The following is a 15,519-nucleotide window of genomic DNA, read 5'->3' as shown; positions in this document are numbered from 1 at the left end:
TATATTATTGTTTCATTCCAAGACCAAATGCTGTCCAACCTGCATATACACACACACACACACACACACACACACACACACACACAATGCACTCAGATTTTTTCATTCTATGCCCTAAAATTTGATTGCTAAGGTTTAAAGAGGTAGGGAATTCCTTGATTTCTCAACTTTAGGATCTTAACTAAGATTTTGACAAGTATTCCTCCAAACCTACATCAAGATTTTAAAATGTGACAACAAATAAGATCTAGATTTTCTGAAAAGGCCCCAGCATCATCTGATACTTTTCAGGCATAGTAAACATATCTATAACCCCCCCATCTCCTGACCAACCACCTAGTGTATGTATATAAAAATGATGGGAGATGAGGCCCCAGAGATAGAGGTATCTATGATGTGTCACTACAACATCTACACATCCGTGTTCATTCCAGCCCTCTATCCCATCCCTAGACATCCTCTCCAGGTAGGTATTCATCTTTTTATTAAAAATCACATAATACTGATAGCCAAGCATCTGTAACAAGAATCTGAATTGTATACTCATTGATTGTAATACAGATGATCTCCAACTTATAATGATTTAGCTTATGACTTTTTGAATTTATGATGGTATGAAAGTAATATAAATTCAGTTGAAACTGTACTTTGAATTTTGATCTTTTCCTGAGCAAGGGATAAGTTATATGATAACTTCTCTTCTCTTATGATGCCAGGTAGGGGCAGTGAGCTATAGCTACCAGTTAGCCATGTAAAGGTAAATGACCAACACTCTTAGTATATTGTATTGCCAACATATTTACATACTGGTATTCAATAAATTATGTAAAATATTCAACAATTTATTATAAAATAGGCTGTTAAATGATTTTTTTCTAACTGTAGGTTAATAGTGTTCTGAGCATGTTTAAGGTAAGCTAGGCCAAGCTATGATGTTTGGTAAATTAGGCATATTAAATGCATTTTAAATTTGATGATATCTTCAACTTATGATGAGTTCATCAGGATCTAACCCCATCATAAATCAAGGAGCATCTCTGTGTACATACACTATATAAGATGGATTCAACATAGAGGGAACAAAAGCAGTAACAATTTCACACAATTCAATCCATAAGATGTTTACCTATATGGGCCCAATTTTCAATAAAATAAGAGTCTCTATTAGACAATATCTCAGTCTTTAAAAATTTAGATGATTCTGCATTTCCCTTAACATTTATATATTAGAATTTCCCAACTTTCTCCTTATTTTATGAGTCCTTGATGAGTAGGCAATAAACCATGAGTGTCAGGGAAAAGAGAAAGAAATGCTTACTTGTATTTTCAACAGAAACAAGGGCTGGGGAATTTTAAAAGATGGAGAGGAGTGGATAGCAATATTGAAGTCCCAAATCCTTGTCAAGGAGGACTAATTTGTGATGAGACAAAGTGAACAGTTTGAATGGTTGCTCTGCTTCAGAAAGGAACCCATGGGTCAGATGGAATCACACTACCATAATGGATTACAACGTGCATCTTTCTTTTTAAGGAACTCAATAGAACTTCAGGGATCATTTTATTTCTCTTTAATCTCTCCACTAATCCCATTGTGGTAGGGACTTGATAGAGTCACATTATTTTGATACTTTAATGTTGTCTTGTCCCTGATATTTATAGTTATTTATGAGGAAGTCCATTTTTAACACCAGGAAGACTAAGGCACAGAGAGAATATGATATGATAGATAAGGTCATAAAAATCATACTGATAGATCCGTGAATGGAACCCATGTCTCCTGACCAAGAAATGGGGAATTTTTCCTTTTCTCTTCCTCCTCTTCCTGTGGTGGGGATAGACCCCTGGGGGCACTTCTAACCTACATCCTTAACCTTTTTTATTTTATTTTTTGGTTGGGGGGTACCAGGGATTGAACTCAGGGGCACTCAACCACTGAGCCACATCCCCAGCCCTATTTTGTATTTTATTTAGAGACAGGGTCTCACTGAGTTGCTTAGTGCCTGGCTTTTGCTGAGGCTGGCTTTGAACTCGCGATCCTCCTGTCTCAGTCTCTTGAGCTGCTAGGATTATAGGCATGCGCCCCCATGCCAAGCAGGTATATTTTCTTAAAACACAAAATGCCTTCTCCACAATTCTTACCATTCCAATTCCTGTCCCAAACAAGGCTATAGAAATACAGATTTCCACATATTACTGCCCTGTACTTCCACCCCTTTCAGGTAATAAAATAATGAACAGCTGCCTCAGAGAAGTATTGAATATTAGTAAAAATTAATGTACCATGAAATATATAAAGGAGAAATTCATTTAGATATCAACAATTATCCATTCTTGTCAGACAGTATAAGAGCACTATGTCAGGGGACATATTAGTGCCACTGTAACTTTACTCTGGGATGTTATTTCCCTAAGGACATAAATTCTCTCTAAAGGTAAAATCTGACCTGGGACCTAGGATTTATGGCTTTGAAGTAAAAGAAATTGTATTGGGTTCAGAGGGAAAATGTACTTTGGCAAGAGATAAAGAATAGGTAGAATTGGGTGTAGAAGCTTGATGAGTTGGGAAGGGTTGAGAGAAGGTAATGAATGTTCTCTAGGTGCTAGGGTAAATACAGTTACGAAGATATTTCATTTTGGATGTTATTATTTAGGTCTGAAATTACCCCCCAAAAGCTCATGTGCTGAAGGCTTGATCCCCAAGGCAGCCGTGTTCAGAGGTGGGCCCTTTGGAAAGTGACTGAATCATAAAGGCTCTAACCTCATCAATGGATTAATCATAATGTAATGGTCTGTTAGGAGGTGGTGAAAACTTTAGGAGGTGGGGCTTAGTTGGAGGAAGTAGGTCACTGGGAGTGTGCCTTAGAAGAGCATTTGTTGTCCTTAGCATATGTCCTACTCTCTCCCTCCCTATACCCCATTCCCAGCTGCCATGAGGTGAGCAGTTTTATTCTACCACAAGCTACCTGCCATGATGTTCTGCCTCACTACAAGCCCACAGCTAAGGGGCCAAGCAACTATGGACTGAAACCTATAGAACCATGAACCAAAATAAATCTTTCTTCCTTTAAGTTGTTTTCCTCAGGTATTTTGTCATAGCAATGGAAAATCAACTAACAGATGTATAATCACCTTGTAAGGTTAATTCTACTAGGCTCCTATTTTTTTCAAAATGGAAAACTGGGTATTATAGGTACTAACTTAATGATTATTAATAATTTGGAGTTTTGTGCTCCAGAATTAGAAGGATAAACTCTGGGAAGACAGTCCTTAGGTCCTTTCCTATGACTTTTCAAATCTCCACTCTAAAAGAGACAACTAAAGGTATGTATTTTACTACATTTTAATTTATTTATACCTTCATTGCTTATAAAATGATTTGGAGAGGGATTGATTGTATTCTTTCTTTCTTTCTTTTTTCTTGTACCAGGAATTGAACTCAGGGGCACTTAACCACTAAGCCACATCCCCAGTCCTTTCTGTATTTTTTATTTTGAGACAGAGTCTCACTAAGTTGCTCAGGATCTTGCTATGTGGTTGAGGCTGGCTTTGAACCTGTGATCCACTTGCCTCAGCTTCCCAAGCCATTGAGATTACAGGCATGTAAGACCATGCCTGGCTGTAATTTCTTATAGTTACAATATAAACAATTCTGGGTTTGCTTTAGGGTTTCCGCAAAGATTAACATTTTAGAATAGCAAATTTGGTGGAGTTTTTAAAATGTATTTTGAGTTAAAATTGATTAGCACTTTTGGAAGAACATATGACAAATTGCTCGTCTGATCACAGTAAATCACACAGTGTAGTGGCATAGATCAACGGGGATGTGCCTTTGAGAGGCACATCTTTTTCCCTGGCCCATCTTTTGCTCCCTCTCCACTTCTTGGCCACCATTAGGTGAGCATCTTTGTTCTATCACACCCTCCTGCCACCTCATCACTGGCTCTGAATGAATGGAGCTAAAGTGATTGTGGACTAAAACCTTTGAATCCATGAGCCAAAATAAATCTTTCCTTCTCTAATTTGTCTCAGGTATTTTGTTACAGCAACAAGAAGTGATTAATGCACTGTTATCACAGTGCTCAGAGTCCAGTGGGGAAAATAAGCCACAGACAAGTTTTAATGTAGGTGTAATACACTGAAAGAGAGGCAGGAAGTTTCAATGAGAGTCCCAAATTAAGAGCAATTATTCCATTTCTAAAGGGGAGTGAGATCATGGAAGGCTTCAATAGAAACAACAACATTTGAGATGGACCTTGAAGGATGATCTTTCAGAAAATGTGGATAAGGAAATAGAGTGGAGAGGGCTGGGGATGTGGCTCAAGTGGTAGTGCGCTCGCCTGGCATGCGTGCGGCCCGGGTTCGAACCTCAGCACCACATACAAACAAAGATGTTGTGTCCGCCGAAAACTAAAAAATAAATATTAAAATTCTCTCTGTCTCTCTGTCTCTCTGTCTCTCTCTCTCTCTCTCTCTCTCTCTCTTTAAAAAAAAAAAAAAAAAAAAAAGAAATAGAGTGGAGAGAGGCATTCTGGGCTAAAGGACCTTCATAAAATGCCATGAGTCTCCTCTTTACTCCAGTCTGTCTTTTAAGCCACTGTTAGAAAATCATAGGCGTGATGAATAGCCTTAAATTTTTCTGTTTAACCTCACATTCAGTACTCTTCTCAATCTTCAACTTCTTAAGTTGTACTCTCTTTTCTTTCTGTTTGTCTTCTCTTATAGTCCTAAATATTCTAATATTCTTCTCTCCTTCAATATGTGATATCATTTTTTTGTTCCCAGTTATTTTGTATTTGATATTCTCTCTGACAGGAATGCCTTTCCCCTTCCTCTATTCTTTCCCTTCTTCTCTTTCACCTACTTGTCTTCTCTACTCAATTTTTCTTTGACACATCTCTTGACTCTTATCATTCCAAACAAAATTAGTCTCTGTCCATCTCTGAGTTCTCAAAGAATTTTGATCTCCTCTGTGTTTATCTATTACTTCTTTATGTCTGATACCTCCCAAAGACTAAATGCTCCTGTCCAACTCCACAGGGCCTAGCTAAGAATATGGTTTAAAATGATGTTGGAGGAAAAGATGGAGGAGAATTCAGGAAACAGTTGAGTGTATGACTGAAATAGGTACACATAAGAAGATATGACTGAAAATATAAATTGGAGCTACACTGTGGAGGTCAATTAAACTGCAATTCAGGAAGACACTAAAGGGGTTAGACTAGTGAAGAAAATTAGGACTGATGAGAATGGGGGAGATAAAACAGTGAGATAGGTTAGGAGATAATGTTAAGGTATGATATATTAAGAAGATCAAAATTAGGGAGGAGGAAATAGAAAGGAAAAGAAAATGTTGGTCTTAAGTAGCACTTCAGACATGTGATATAGAGATCTGGACAATAATCTAGATATGACAGACAAGGGAGCAGTACTCAGCATATAGAGAAAGAGATATGTAAAGGAGTTATTTTAGATGGTTGTGAAGGAAGCATTACAAGGTTGGGTTCCAAGCCAGAGTAACCTTGGAAATACCTGTGCCAGAATATTTATGGGAATAAAGAAGGTTAACGAATATAAATCCAATTGTTTGGTTCAACATGGCAACAAAGCTAAACCAGGGCCTTAGATATCACACCTTAGCAAGGGATCAAAAAGTTGTTACAGATGGGGAATCTAATGTTTGGTTAGGTATGCAGTAAAGCAAGGAGATGCTGTAGCACACAGGTTCATGAAAGATTTTCCAGGCTAGTCCAACTTGTTTTGTCTAACCTTGTTCTTCCTACCCAGTTCCAGTCAGCAGAAAGGATTACAAAATCAGCAACAGTACAAAACACAGTCTTATATATAATTCTGCTTGGTTAATTTCCTTTTATGGTACCTACCAGTATTCCAAGACCTTAGGTCTATATACAAAGATATGAAAAATTATATTCCATATGTGTAATAAAAATTGTAATGCATTCTGCTGTTAAATAAATAAATGCCTTTCCAATTAAAAAAAAGAAAGAAGCACTTAAATAATGGTGTTTTTTGTTGTTGTTGTTGTTGTTTTTTTTTTTTTTTTGGTACTACGGATTGAACCCAGGGGCATTTTACCACATCCCCAGTACTTTTTAGTTTTTATTTTGAGACAGGGTCTCGTTAAGTTGCTCAGGGCCTCACCAAGTTGCTGAGGCTGGCTTCAAACTTATAATCCTCCTGCCTCAGCCTCCTGAGTTGCTGGGGTTACAGGTGTGTGCCACCACATCCATCTTAAATAATGAATTTTAAATACAGGAAAAAAAGTTTAAATAAATAGCCATGCAAGTTTAAAATATACTAAAGGTGAGGAAGACATCAAAAAAGAGATGATCCAATAAATGGGATGGACTCAAACTAAAAAGTTTCTTCTCAGCAAAAGAAACAATCTGTGAAGTGAATAGAAAGCCTACATTTTGGGAGCAAATCTTTACCCCTCACACTTCAGATAGAGCACTAATCTCTAGGTTATGTAAAGAATTCAAAAAGCTAAGCATCAAAAAAACCAAATCACCCAATCAATAAATGGGCCAAGGACCTGAATAGACACTTCTCAGAAGAGGACATACAATCAATCAACAAATATATGAAAAAATGTTTATCATCACTAGCAATTAGAGAAATGCAAATCAAAACTACTCTAAGATTTCATCTCACTCCAGTCAGAATGGCAGCTGTTATGAAGACAAACAACAATCAGTGTTGGTGAGGATGTGGGGAAAAAGGTACACTCATACACGGCTGGTGGGGCTGCAAATTGGTGCAGCCAGTATGGAAAGCAGTATGGAGATTTCTTGGAAAACTGGGAATGGAAGCACCATTTGACCCAGCTATCTCACTCCTCAGTCTATACCCAAAGGACTTAAAATCAGCATACTACAGGGACACAGCCACATCAATGTTTATAGCAGCATAATTCACAATAGCTAAGTTGTGGAGTCAACCTAGATGCCCTTCAATAGATGAATGGATAAAAAAATGTGGCATATATACACAATGGAATTTTACTCAGCAATAAAAGAGAATAACATCAGGGCATTTTCAGGTAAATGGATGGTGTTAGAGAAGATAATGCTAAATGAAGTTAGCCAATCCCAAGAAACCAAATGCCGAATGTTTTCTCTGATATAAGGAGGCTGACTCATGGTGGGGTAGGGCGGGGGAGTGTGGGAGAAATAGACGAACTCTAAATAGGGTGGAGTAGGAATGGAAGGGAGGGGATATGGGGTTAGAAATGATGGTAGAATGTGATGGTCATCATTATCCAAAGTACATGTATAAAGACATGAATTGGTGTGAATATACTTTGTATACACCACAGATATGAAAAATTGTGCTCTACATGTGGAATAAGAATTGTAATGCATTCTGCTGTCATATATAAATAAAAATATTAAAAAATATGTGATCACAGAGAAACTCTAAAGAATTCTATATATCCCCAAAGTACTGTATGAATGTAATTTCATATCTCATGATAAAGATTATAAAATTCAAAAGATATGCACAAAATCTCATATAGAAGAGGTGACAGTGAGCAGTAAACAGAACACAACCACTAATTAGCTGAGTGTCCTCAAACAAGTTTTTTTCCCTCTCTGTTCCCAGTTTTTTCCTCTCTGAGGTGTTCTCAGTTTCTTGTGTATGCTAAACAACTGCTCTATCATTGAGCTAAACCCCAGTCATGGTACAAAATGTTATTAGCTATACAATAAGGGAGATGAACCAGATTATATCTAAGGCCTCTTCTACCTCTGAATAATCTACATAATTTCTTTAATTTCAATTTTTTCCATTTTCTAAAACTTGAAATTAATTACATGTATAAGAAAAAATGATACATATAAAGAGTTGATTTAAGTTTTCTGTGATACTGAGATAAGCCTAAAATATACACCCTTTTATCTATTCTTTACTCCCTTCTATATCATTTCTCTTTCTATATCCCTGTGTTTTTTTTTTAAAAATATTCATACCTCTATTCTGTCAGAGGCAGAAAGTAGGATGCTGCTACTGGTGACAAGGCTCAAGGCTCTGTATGTTCCAACTGCCTTTAGTTATGGTAGCCACCAATCTGGTGGTCTCTTTGCATTTAGAATCTTAGGCAGAAATGATAGTGGCTGCATTTTTGTCCTAGCTCAGTGGCTCAACATTTGGGTCTTCCTTCCTTCTTATTTCTCTCTTTCCCTACCATTCTTATATGCATTTCCTTTGTGACATCACTCTAAAGAGATTTTTAAGAGCAGTTTCATAAGACCATAAACCAATGAAAAGAGTACATTAAAATGCATTGTCTATGTTAAAGCTCTATATACATGCTAGAAAACACAATATTTGGTAAGGTCTGAATTAGTAATAGAAAGAACAAGCAGAGATACTTATGGGATCAATTCAGGAATAGCCAGGCTTCCCATAAGTCTTAACTTATAAACATTTATAGCATAGGTAGCTCAACTTTACTGGCACATCTGAGAGGCCCAGTGCCTTTGCAAAATAATTTTATTTTCAGGATTTCTGTCTGTTCTCTCTCTCAAGTCCAATCACTTTCAGATATTTCTTTCTGAAGGGAGTCCCTTTCTTCATGACTCTAGGCCCACGTGGGCAATATAATGGCACATCTGGCACAGAGACCAACATGGAATGCCCCTATTGGTATGTGCAAGATGATGAGTCCTTGGAAGGACTATGTTGTTGTCACTTGGAACTTTATGAGAATGAGTTTATACAAGAATTGTGTCCTAACCACAGACTGCCTTTGTTGCCAGGCAGCACGGAGTTACATTTAATGCTTGAGTTCAATAACTTTAGGCTGAATTATCTTTTGATAATTCATTTCTCCATATGGTTCTAATCTCTTTTCTTATTACTAATCTATCCTGTTAATTACATTTTTAAAATGTTATTAAAATCTTTTCAGAAATGTAATCACTAAACCACAGGGCTGGAAGGATCTTGGAAGGCAGTATAATCCCAAATTCCCCATTTTACAAGCAGGGTAACCAAGTCCCTGAAAGGGTATACTACTTGCCAATATCACCCAGTGTGCTGGTAACATTCATACATATTTGGATGTGTGTTGGTTTTTAGTCAGAAATATTCCCAGTGGTACCAAGTGAAATATGTTACAAATAAAAATCACCACTAATCAGAGGGCTGCTAACATTTCTTGTTTGGAGTAATGTTGTCAGAGATAAGAAGCTGTTCCTGCTTATCCCAAGATGGGAAGTGGAAGGAGTGGAAGAAAAGCCTAAGTCCATCTGGGAAGAACACACTACTTTTCCACCCTCTAGATTCTAGAGCTCTGCGTTGTCACCCCAAGGCATACCTATCTATGCACCACCTTTCTCTACTACAAATACAAATATATATGTATGTATGTATACAAATACATAGACACACAGACACACAATGTTTGTGTACACTAAAAAAATAATGGTGCCTTTTATCTTCTGTTGTGGAAGCAGGATGCTATACAAGGGACCAGAAGTTGGAAGATGAGCAGAGCTGGGAATTCATTTTATCTCAAAGTACTAAAATGAATTCAACTATTTAATAATGGTCAGTTAAAACATCATTTGAGGGCTGAGGTTGTGGCTCAGCGGTAGAGCACTTGCCTAGCACATGTGAGGCCCTGGGCTCAATCCTCAGCACCACATTAAAAAAAAGGGAATAAAGGTATTGTGTCCAACTATAACCAAAAAATAAAATATAAAAAAATCCCATCATTTGAATTTTTTTGGAGGAAGTAGAAGAAGCAGGGATACCAAGACAAGATAAAAAGTTTTTTGTAAAAAGAGGGTTCATCAGTCATAGTAGTTCTTTTATTTTTTCTTCTTTTGTGATGCCAAGGGGAATTGAACTCAGGCCCTGTGCATGCTAGGTAAGTGCTCCTCCACTGGGCTATGCCTTCAGCCTAGATCAGCTCTTTTTTAGGTAAGTGGACAAGAATCATCTATAAATAGTTCCAAGTAAACTGAAGACAACACATAACCCAATAAAAACATCTCATGAGCAAAAATGTTACAACTATCCTGGCTCAGCAATCAATCTTGGTTTTACTGTAGGACCAAGATGTGCTGAATTAACTGTTACAGCTAACTGGGAGCCTCAGTTTTGCCATTCATAAACTCCATGTCCTTTTTTCTTATTTCAGAGATAGATCCAATGTCTTCCTAACATGTGTATTCAAAATAGGGGTGCTTTCCCTATAGTTCAACATTGACAAAGATCTGTGTATTTCAGGCTTTGTTGAGCACTCCACTTCTTTACTTCTATTGGCTATGTGGAAACCAAGTACAAAGCTTGCTGGAAGGCTGGGACTGTCACATGAGTGTGGACATATGTTAAGTTTCTCCACATTTATTAAATATCCGTTTTATATGATAGACTATGCCATGAGGCAAACAGAAGTGAGAAACACAAGCTCTATCCTTATGGCACTTATAGCCTTGGAAAGGTAGGAGTGTACTTGGCAAAGCAGGTATCTCTCTTTGGGATGAATCTTAGCTTGGCTCAAATACTTATTTCTATATTTTGATTTTATTTTCAAATTATTCTACTAGTCTTGTCAATCTTCAGGAAGGTCTTCCATATAATGGTCCAGCTTGGGCCTCTTTCATCAAGGAAAAAAATCCCTTTGGTCCGTATGCCCAAGTCCCAGAGAAAAATAAATTTATCTCTTATCAGTACACGAAGACAAGTGCAATTTCCAACATAACTTTGGACTTGTTCTCCCTAAATATGCAGATGCTAGTTAATCCATACCAAGTGGTGACACTACTGTTTCAAATTTTATACCACTGTCATCACACTTTTTTTTGTAGATATGCTTGTAGTAGTGCCCTCTAGTCACTCTCAAACTGATAAGCTGGTAGGTACCTGTACATTATCACAGCCAGGAGACCTGTCACTGCCAACAATGGAACCAAGCATTCTCTACCTGTGAGAAGACTCCATCAGGTTATTTCTAGGCTTACTAGCTACTTATATATGGATAAAACACTTTAAGATGAGTTCATCTACATAATACTTTTACAATTTAGAATTTTTATTCAACTCAGGAAAGGAGAATTTGAATAACCCCACAAAATCCCCAGGAACCCAATTACATATACTCATAAGTCCAGGTCTCTCTCATCCCCATTGGAGGACTTTTTTCTTATATTCCTTCAGTTTTCTTTTTTTTAAAATTAGACCTTATGGTTATACATAGTAGTTGGGTTCATCTGGACAGACACGTATGGAAATCTATTTCAGTTCATGATTGCCCCATTTCCTTCCCATCTTCCCACTCCTCTTCTCCTTCATTTACTAGACTTTCTTTCACGCATATATTAATTTATATTTGATTGGTTCTTTATATAATCTTTTCCTTCCCTCCCCTTTTCCTTTGTTTTACTCTAGCTTCTGCATATGAGAGAAAACATTTGACCTTCGAGTTTTTGAGTTTGGCTAATTTCATTTAGCATGATCCTTCAGTTTTCTATATGGGACCAGGAATGAATTTTCTAGGAATAAGGGAAAGGATAGGGGTACAAAATGGGGGTGGGACATAAGAAGAGGTTTGGGGTCAAGGATAGGTATGTTGTCATTTTTGTTGAATTCTGCAATAGTGTAGCAATCATCTATCTCTATTATATCTCTATTCTGATTCCCTGAAGTTCATTACTGTTACCCATGCCCAAGGCAGCAAAAAAGGTCTCAGAGCACAATAGTCTGAAATAGTTTCCTGAGGTATCTTCACCAGCACCCAGCTCAACTTAAACCTGGTTGATGCCCAAAGTCTTACTATGGCATTCTTGGGCCTTGTTCTCATTAGTCTGTACAGAAAACATCCACTGCAAGTGAAATTCTAAAGCCCATATGCATTGAACAGCAACATTGGTTCTACAGGACTCTTCCTAGTTCTAGCAGCCAAGTCCACAGTAAGGAAAAACTTCTAGGGACCAGGCTTCTGGAAGTTCACATGTTGATGAGAAAAATAAGCTTCAGAGAAGGCAAGGACAAGTACCATTCTTTCCTAGTGATCCTGATTTTCTTAGGTACCCTTGGTATCTTCTCATTCACTAGGGCCAAGAGTTAGAATGACTGTTTTCTACAACTACAGAATCCATGCACCTTTTCTGTGCCAGTATCTGAGCTCCTTTGGGACATCTAAATTGCACCCTCTAAAACAGTAGCCATTAATCAACTGTAGCTATTTCAATTTTAGTATAAATTAATTAAATTAAAACTTCAGACCTCCAGTCACACTAGTCACATTTCAAGTGCTCAGTAATCACATGTGGCTAGTGGTTACCACAATGGACAGAACAGATACACAACATTTTCATTATCACAGAAAGGTCAAAGAGATGGCACTGTTATTCTTACTCCATAATCATCTAGTTACTTTCCCTGGTTTGTACAGGCTTGCCTAGTGTTTTATTTATTTTATTGGTCTCAGATGAAAAGGGTTGATGTTATCACATTCTTGAATTCATCAGTGATCCAAGCAAAGCTTTTCTCTTGCCATTATTCATTTATTCTTGTTTATTTCTATACTCTTCCATAGGTAACCATTCTACAGTGGTAAATGTATATCTTTGTATATGTTCATTTAAAAGGTTTATTGTTATGTGTGCATATTTAAAGTTTATATATAAGTGGTATCCTGCTATAGATCTCATTCTTTTAATTTTTATTATAAACCATATTTTAAAGACTCATTCACACTTCCATGTATAATTGGTTACATAATGCCCTGTGGTATGTGCCTACCACATTTTACATATTTACTTTCATTATGGCCTAGCACTTTATAGAACTCTTCATATAAACTCCTGGCTTCACAGAAAATCTTCAAAGAAAATCCTAGCTGAAAGTATCTGTTGAGTATGTGACCTCATTTTTAATTTCAGGTATCATAACTCCCTGGAATATAGACCCTTGTCCTGTCCTTCAATATTTTTAATTTATTGTTATTAGTATTGAACTGTTACTGATCATTGTTCATTTTTTGCTTGGCACTGGTCCAATATGAGGTTTCTTTCATATTTTTAATTTCAGAAAATGATTTTCCATTGGTCTTCAGGTTAGCTCTGATTCCCTGGACTCAGGTTTACATGTTGAGGAAGTCCCTTTTTTGATTATTTCAGACTCTTCCAACATCTTACCTTTGCCTTGCTGCCATTCAAGACTCAGTGTGACAAGGAGATTCCCGACTAAAGTTTTTACTGAGCAGTGAGGGTCAGGAACCTAATGGAGACAGGGTTGCTACACTGACAGCCAGAGATGTCCAGAGCCTAATGGGAGGTTTCATGTTCTCTGTTTCATGTTCTTTTTACACACCAGGGAAATAACCTTTTAATTCAGGGCAGCATATTTCATTTATTGTAGTGTTATCCTGTTCAGCGATGTTATGAAAAACATCCCCAGAGAGATTTAAGATTTCAAAAACATCATGAGTTTGAACTTAATTCAACTACTCTAGAAGGCTAAAACAATGGAAGATGACCTTTTAGGCACTTCATATTCCAGGCACTGTTAGGCCAGATAATGTCATGCCAAATTAGGATATTTATCTCCTGTGGGAAAAGGGGGTAGGTGGAAAGGAGGGGTTCAGGTTATGTGTTTTAATTAAAATCATCTGTCAGCACTAATAATCTAACATAAAAATTAATACTCTCAGAGATACAAAGAAGGAACTGAACAGGGGACGCATGTCATTAAGGTGGCAGAAAGAGAATGAATATTCTAATCAACTTTGATAAGCAGTATAGACAAATTGGAACACAATGAAGAATAAGAGGACTCAAAACTGATTTTTAGGTGAGGGGATAAAATTCAAGAAATGTATTTTCTGTCTTCAAATACACCAATAACAAAAGAGTGTTTAAACATATTTAATTAGACCACAATGAGAAGTAACTTGAAGGAGGAAGACTGTAGCTCAACATATGGATCAATGGAAATGTCTGAAGATGAAATGGGTGCTGGGTCAAGGTAGATAAGAAAAAAATGAGGTCTCTTTTATTGGAAGTGTTCAAGAGGATGGGCAATAATTTGGCAATATTACAGAATAGATTTAAGCAGGGGATAGAGAAGCTGGACTGAATGACTTTATGTGACAGTAAAAGGATCAGCTGTATGAATCTAAAACAAATTAAATGAGATTTTAAAAAGACACAAAAGAAAATACAACAAAGCTAATAAAATTAGGTCCTACCCAAGCTACCCAGCCATATATATGAGAAATCCATATGTAACAGAAGACATTCCCACACTCCTATGCTGAATACAGCCTTGGATATGGGCCCAAGGCAACAAGGAACATGTTTTTATAAAGGTAAGGGGCTTTAGGCACTAGAGGAATACTTTAGGTTCAAAAAAATCTTTGAGACCCAATGCATAGTTTTAAAAAAAAATTTCAGTCAAAATTATGATAGTTTTTCCAAGGCAATTAAGATATATATAAATTGGTCTAGGTAGATGAAGGTTTTTTGCCTTTGGCATCTTGTTCCCACTTTTTCCCATCTTAAAAAAGTGTATTCTCCAGGAAGTTTCTGCCACATTTCTTTAGGGCTCTGTGCAGAGTTTGAAAGCCAGATGAAGTGATACTCCACTTGTCTGGATTTTATTGCCTGCTGTACTCTTCAATTTCCCTTCTAGCCCAGACTCGATTACAATCAAGGTTTGCAGAAGGCAAACAACATGCAGTGAACCTGCCACAGTGCCAATTAAGCGCAAACATACCCTGCAAATTTAAATTAAAATCAAATGCCAACTTATGAAAAGAAACGAAAAGCTTCCCCCAAAATTATGAAGAAATAAAGACAGAGTATAAAGAAAAGAAGAACCTGCTCTTAGTCTTAGCAATGCTGCCTTAGCCCTGTAACATAACATTCTATCATCTCTCACATCTGCATACTCAATACCTTTATCAAATTATTTAGGTTTCAGCACATTTATAACCAGGATGTCTTAAAGTTGATTTCATAAATTGTATTTGATGGCACCGGGCTGCTTTAGGTTTCCAAGACAACAAATGTACTTTGCCATAGTCACCAGTAAATCATGATTATTCACAATCTTCAGGTCTGTGGAGGGCTGTGAAAATCAAGAATTTCAAACCAACCTTAGGGTTACAGTCTCAAACTAGCTACCTGCCTGCTACTCTTATACATCCCTTTTAATGCCTAGTACAGAGTTTAGTAAATATCTGTTTCATATTTTTCTCCCTCCTTCTCTATAACTATTTCAGTACTAAAGGCTGGTAGTACATAATAATGGTGATAATAATATTAATAGCGAATACTTAAGTAGTGTTATCTTCTTTTGGAGATAGGGTAGAAGTGGGAATGGGGAGAGAAAGAAATTAGTATTGAATGATGCCAGTAGACTGGCTTCTAGTCTCATCTCTGCCACTTAGTAGTTATATGATGCTGGATAAATCATTTTAACTCTCCAAGCTCCACTTTCCTCATCTGTCAAATATTAAAAATGATTTACCTCATAGGATTATTG

General features: G+C 37.0%; 1 protein-coding gene across 1 annotated transcript in view; it reads right to left on the bottom strand.

The window, feature by feature from the left end:
- The window catches only part of Nexmif (neurite extension and migration factor), a 60,707-nt gene that overhangs the window by 9,454 nt on the left and 35,734 nt on the right, over positions 1 to 15,519 (bottom strand). The gene's annotated exons all lie outside the window — the stretch shown is intronic.

The sequence above is a fragment of the Marmota marmota genome, unplaced genomic scaffold (assembly GCF_001458135.2).
Source record: "Marmota marmota marmota unplaced genomic scaffold, marMar, whole genome shotgun sequence".
Classification (NCBI taxonomy): domain Eukaryota; kingdom Metazoa; phylum Chordata; class Mammalia; order Rodentia; family Sciuridae; genus Marmota; species Marmota marmota.
This window is presented reverse-complemented; position numbering and strand designations above follow the sequence as displayed.